Below are 7,176 nucleotides of genomic sequence, written 5' to 3'. Positions count from 1 at the left end.
CCTTAGATGTTTGAGTTCAAACGCTCATTAAGATGCCTGTTTAGAACTATAGTTAACCCATGTCTAAATGAGGAGGGTACTGTTAACATCATTGGAAAAGTATGAGGTTACATATTCTATGTCAATTACCTGCCCCATTCCTGGCCACCCTGTAATTCACATAAATAATACTCATTAAAGAAGAAACTAAACAGTATAATACTAAAATGTCTAGTTTCCATAAAGTTAACAGATGCAAAATATTAAACTAAAGTTTCTCATGTAAAAAAATTCACATATGTTGAGACAGTGGATAATTTATACATGGGTACATTATAATTGGATAACTGAAAAACAATTTAAAATATATAAAATTCAGCCATACACTATGCAAGTTTCAATAAATCAAATCAAATCTAATCAATGAAATTGAGCATATTTTAACTGAGCCATTTAGTATTATTATAATAACTAATGATGAGCCTGGCATGGGGGCACAATCCTATTATCTTGCACTTGTGAGAATGAGGCAGGAAGACTGTGAGCTTGAGGCCAGCCTGGACTGAACAATAAGACCTTATCTCTAAAAAACAAAACAAAAAACAATAATGCCATTTTAAAGTAAGTTAAGAAAAAGCTCATCTTTTAGAAAACTTTTGCAATTAATCCTTTTTTAAAAGTTAGTTTAATTTGATATTCAATAGACTTGAGAGAGAGAAAGACAGAGAGAGAGAGAGACAGAGAACTACATAAATCTTAAACCCACGTTAAGGGATATTCCATTTTCTCACAAGCTAGGAAGTGATACAGAGTTGACGGTGATGGTTCTGTTAGGCACTGGTTTTGGAAGCAGTACTGGAATTCTTCTACAAGTGAAGGCACAGTCTTTTTTAGCACACTTAGAATCATATTTAAAATTTGGATGAGCAAATTTTTTGTAGCAAATTTGACATTGGGAAGATTTGGCAAGGTGTGATGGAATGATGGTATGTACACTCGCCTCCATTTTTACAAGGAAGCCAGTACTGGCAGTGCTCCCAATGCTTTTCTGTTTTCTGTGCCAGCACTCAGTTCATTCAACATGGTTTAATTAATTGTCAGTGTTTCTGCTATTACTGGGTCCATTCGCAGTCTTGGTAATAATTGTATCAGTTAAGTTTCTTTTTTTTTTCCATACTATCTTCTTTTACTCCCTCTTCTTCAATTGTGGGGGGAGGGGAGAGTTATATGGGGGTCTTGTTTTGCTCCTGAATCACTTCTAGTAATTCTTTGAGGTCTGGAGGGAACTAGAATTTTCTGTATCTGTGGAACTAAAGAAGAGTTACTTTGTTGTATCTCAGGTTCTTGAGATTCAGAGATTGCTTTCAAAATTAGATCCAGGTTAGCTTGTTCAGAAGGTGGAAGAGAAGGTCTCCTTTCAGGATTTGCTGGCGCTGACACTTGTTGGACAGGTTTCCTGTAGCAAAGCCATAATCACCATCTACCTCCTGGTCTCCCTCATGATTGACATTTCTTTAAGTTTGGCACCTGGACTTACAACAGGGAACTTGGTCTTCTAAGATCTTTTCCCCTCATTGCTCATTTTTATCATTTCCATTCAAAAGGAGGAACTATAAGACTCTTCTAAGATATTAGGCACTCTAGGTTGCAAACACATCCTGTTTCACACACCTGGATCTCCTGTGTTGTCAGCATAAATACTGTTTGCTGTTGCTACGTGTCTACCTGCAGGTAGTTTATATGTTTCAATAGAAGTACCAGAAAAGCCATGTGTGAAGTATCACTGTAGTTTTTTTCTGACACAGGGGATTCTCTTGCACAAGATTGAGGTCTTTATCAATAACATCATCCAGTTCTAGTTTAATATCAATCACACCTCCAGAGTCTGCTCTCTGCTCAGAGTTTTCACTATTGATATTAATCAGGATGCTGTTTCATCATCATAGGTCTTTCTGACATTAGTGGGGTTCTGCTTTTCTGAGCTTGTAGAAATTCTGGAATCTCTTTTTCCCATCTAATGTTGGAAATGGCAAGGACAGTCACTGTGTTTTGTACCTTCTCTCATCTCCCTGACTGAAACAGCTCTTGTAGTTCCTAATTCTTACAATTTCCCCTTACTGGACTGCATCAGGTCTTACATCTTATCTCAGCTATCTCTAGGGCTCCTGAGACTTGTATTTGAGTTTCTTTTAGAGGTCCCCACAGTCCTTCCACCTCTGCCTCCACCAATACTCTGTTCCCCATCACAATTCATCTTGAAAAGTGAAAAATAGAGAGTGGAAATGTGTTTTGAAAACCTAAGGAAAAATACTTCAAGATACAGGCATAGGGAATGACTTCCTGAATAGGACACTGGTAGTTCAGGAAACGATAGCAACAACTGACAAATTAGATTACCTCAAATCAAAAACATTGTGCACAGGAAAAAGAAACAATTACTGGAGTAAAGAGATAGTCTACAGAATGGGAGAAATTCTTTGCCAGCCAACCATATGATAGTAGATTAATATCCAGAATATGCAAAGAAGTAAAAAAATTAAGCAGAGAAAGAAAAAGTAATCCAATCATTAATGGGAAGATGAACTGAACAAAGATCAAGAAGTATGAGTAACAAATAAATTCATGAAAATGTTCAATATTTTTAGCCATTATGGAAATGCAAACCAAAAAGTCAAATCACACCAGTCAGAATGCCACTCTTTAAGAAAACAAGCAATGACAAATGAAGGTATGGATAGAGGGGGAAAAGAAACCTAATACACTGTTGATGGGAGTGTAAATTAGTGGAGATGGAGATTTCTCAGAAAACTGAAAGTAGAACAAACATGCAACCTAAATACACCACTCCTGGTGTATTTAGGATTCCAAATCAGCATGCATTAGAGATACTTGAACACCAATGTTTATCATGGCATTATTCACAATAGCCATGCTATGGAATCAACCTAGGTGCTTTTAAACAGATGAATGGATAAAGAAAATGAGGTACATATATACACAATATTTTCAACCATAAAGACTACTAAATCATGTTATTTGTAGGAAAATGGGTGGAACTAAAAACAATGAAAGTAGAAATGGTTCTGTTTAGGAAGATAAAGGGAACTAGTGGGAAGGAGTAAGAGAATAATTGACGGTGAGTATTATCAAAATACAGGTTTATTATATAATAATATATATGTTTGTACTATTGATATGTACTAATAAATAAATCTTAAATGAAATATGGCTTTAAAACAGCAGGCTGTCTCTTATTCTAGTGATTGCTTCCTGTGCTATACAGAAGCTTTTATTTTAATGTTATCCCATTTATAAATACTTGCTCTTATTTCCTGAGCTACTAGAGTCCTGTTCAGAAACTCTTTGCCTATGCCTAGACCTTGAAGTGATTCTCCTATGCATTCCTCGGGTAATTTGTTTCAGTTTCAAGTCTTACTTTAAAGTTAGACTTTATTTTAAAGACTTTAAAATCTTTGTACATTTTGAATTGATTTTTTTACAGGGTGAGAGATAGGGCCCAAGTTTCAATGTTCTACATAGGGATATCCAATTTTCCCAGTAACACTTGTCAAAGAGGTTGGCAGTTTTCAAGTATATTTTTGGCCCCTTTGTCAAGAATCAGATGGCTGTAACTACCTGGGCTAATTTCTGGATCTGTTCTGTGAATCTGTTTTCTGTGTGGGATGGAACCACAGATCACCACATTAAGTGAAATAAGCCAGTTTCACAAAGGTGAGTATCATTAAATCTGGACAAAACAAAAGAATGATATACAAGTTAAAACGATCTGGAAGGGGAAGGGGAAAAGCAGGAGAAACAAAAAGTAACAGATGTGGTGAATGTGAGTAACGTATATTCATATGTTGAGATATATATATATATTTATATATACATTTATATTTAGACACATTTATTTATTTTATTTATTATTTATTATTTATTTATTATTATTATATATATACATTTATTTTTATATATGTATATATATGAAATATAATAAAATTCTTTGTATAATTAAGATACAAAAAATGAGCAAAATTAGCTAATTTTAGGATAACTATACAAATTGACAGTGATGCTGTATATTATTGTCATGAATATATCACTTTCATAGTGTTTGAATATAAGGAAATGCAGTAATTCATCACATGCTTTTATGTATGCTAATCAGTGTTTGTTATGACTACAGATGTGATGGTAATCAGGAAACATGACACTTATCATTATGTACCTAATAGCTTAATGACAGCTACAGGAACTCCCTACAAAATATACCCATTAATGTATTTTCAAATTTACTAAGAATGCAAAGTGTTAAGAAGGTAAAGTATGAGTAGGTATTTGACTATTGTAATTAACCAAGATAGAATTTGGAGAAATTTTCTAATACAATAGGATATTTCAGGTTAGATCTGATAAAGAAGGATTACAAATACTGTTTAAAAATTTGGGGGAAGCCTAGTTATTTGGGAGTTTGAGCTCAAGAGAATGGAAATTTAAGTCCAGCCCAGAAAAAGTCCATGAGACCCACATCTCAACCAATACCTGGGCACATGGTGGTGACAGCCAGGCCTCGTAAGCTACATGGAGGCTGAGATTTGGAGTACCACAGTTCCAGACTAGTCTGGTCAAAAAAATGCTTGGAGGACCCCATCTCAAAGGAAAAAACCTGGACATGATGGTGCATACCTCTCATACCAAAGATGTTGAGCCAGAGCAAAATTCAAGACCCTATCTCCATAATAATCAGAGATTTAAAAGGCTGGATGTTTGGCTCAAGCAGTAGAGAATCTGCTAACAAACGGGAAGCCCAATTTCAAAACCCAAGTTCCACCAAAAAAGAAAAACAAAATCAGCAGAAAAGATTAGCCCAGAAAAATGTAAGTGTATAAACATTTAATATGCTAGAGTATATAGGTGCATAGTGAAAAACATAATTAGTAAGCTCAGGAGAATATTCTGCATTATTCGGAGCTCCAGAAAAGCAAGTCAGATATTTAGACTAATGAGACAAAAAATAAAACAAGAGTGGATGTCCAAGAAAGAGAGAGAAAGCGAACGCTGACGAGAACGGTTTGCTAACTGTAAGAGTGAGAATGGTCAAGAATTCAGAATGAATATAATGTGCAGGTAAACGCCTGGGTCAAATCTACACTGTTCTCAACACTAATTCTAGGAAGCCTCCCATTGTGATTCCCCACTCTGTGGAAAGGCGTTATAGTGAAGAAAACAGATGAACAAACTGTAACCATGTGCAGGAACTTTAGGTGCAGTTAGTTTCATCTTGTGAGAAAATCTGTGAAGGACAGATAATAGGGAGGATATGAAATGGAAAGAATGGTATCTGGAAATGGAGGATTGTGACATATATCCCAGAGTGAGTTTAATACTTGCTGTCACACTTATTATGTTCAATTTCATCAAGCAACTCATGTTGTCTAGTGTTGCTGCTTGAAAACATAGATGAGAAGTAAAGATTCAGTGAAATCTAGACTTCAAAGTGTTGAGCATTTTCCAGGAAAAGTCAATTATGGAGGTAAAAACCCAACTGAGGAAAAGTCTAGTTGTATCTGAGGAATGATAATAGTTATAACAATAGATTTTTGTTGGAAAAAGGTGAAAAATGGAGAAGTTCGAGGAACATGAGGCTGGAGAGAAAGGCAAAGAAATGTTTATACATAGTCTTCCATATTTACTATGTCTTGACAACTGAAGATTTGTAGTCTTATAAATCAGCAAAGCACCTCAGAAGTCTGAAGGGAAAAAAGTGGTTGCTCCACAAGTTGTAAAAATGAGGATAGGATAAGTTCACCTGGGTAAAAGCACAACAAAGAATTCTTTGGTGGCATGTTTAGCTCTACTGTTGGCAGCACGGGCTCCTGTATCAGGCTGAGTGAGGTTCTACCATCTGCAGCATGTGCCTTCCTTAGTTGCTGTCACAGTAGAAGAAAAAATGAGGCTTTTTGCCTAGAGTTCACGCTCACCCTGTTTGCCTATAGTCCTTGGATCAGAACTGATATCATGACCCTAGTTAATATCAAAGTAGAAATTTCTGGGACAACAGACAGAACTGTCACTAATCACCAGGGTCTCTAGTATCATCCTGTAACTGTTAATTTGTGAAATACATTAAAAATTTCTAACACACATATAATTCACTTACCATATGTTTTCTTCACAAGCATATATTTTTCAAATTTTTCTGATAAGCTGTATCTAATTATTTCAGGAATCATTGATTCTAGAAACAACACAAATTAATAAGCATCAAATTATGTTAAAATAGGTCATTATCACTCAAAAATTTAATATTTATTTTTAATATATCAGAATTTAGAAATTTTGAAGAAACAACAAAATATATTAGTATAAAATGTTTTCTTTTGAAATATTAGAAATAATACCATATATTTGTAAGATTTCATTTAAAATTATATAAAGTGTACATTGTTTGTTGTCTTGTAGGTATTGTAATATAGTAGTAAACTCCTAAAAAGAATAAATTAGGTCTTCAAAGTGTCAATACGTCCACATGTAGTTTATAGACTGGGTATTGAAAAACATCTTGCATATCTTGTCGGAAATCAAGCAAATTCATAAATTTCAACTAAGGTATATGACAATAGGGGAAAATTAAACACTTGAGCAACAAAACACTCAACAGACTTTCAAATTAAAACAGTTCTTTTAGGGGTCCTATTTTCAACCTGATATTTGTATAATTATATTAAATAAAGGACATGAACATTGACATACATCACGACATATTTTCACAAAGTATTACAAATGTTAATTTAAAATATTGCAAATGCTAATAAAAATGTTAGTAATGGCATTTAAACATATGATCAGATGACACCAGAGTCAAACCTCAGATCACTGATTTATTAGTTTGTTTGCTTATATGTTTAAAGAGTTTTCCACTGCTTACACCCATAAAAAGACATGACAAGACATTTTAGTAGCTCTAGTAGCCTAAGAAACAGAGCACTTGGGGTGGAAGAAAGAATCAGAAGCAGGAGGAAGTCATGGCACTGGAACTCATATTCAAATTGCCTATGATACATAAGAACTGCCTGATAATCAAGACAAAGTAGGAAATTACCACTCAAGAAATGCTATGAGTGCCATAGACACTGGGACAGCTCAGAACGTTACTCACAATGTATCACAGTATGTACTTTTACTTATTGCAGG

The 7,176-nt window shown here is 34.6% G+C and overlaps 1 pseudogene; it reads right to left on the bottom strand.

Annotated features, from left to right (window-relative positions):
- Positions 1-766: 766 nt before the first annotated feature.
- Positions 767-4,656, bottom strand: LOC141419516 (zinc finger CCCH domain-containing protein 14-like; annotated as a pseudogene).
- Positions 4,657-7,176: the final 2,520 nt, after the last annotated feature.

Source organism: Castor canadensis, chromosome X (genome assembly GCF_047511655.1).
Source record: "Castor canadensis chromosome X, mCasCan1.hap1v2, whole genome shotgun sequence".
NCBI lineage: Eukaryota > Metazoa > Chordata > Mammalia > Rodentia > Castoridae > Castor > Castor canadensis.
This window is presented reverse-complemented; position numbering and strand designations above follow the sequence as displayed.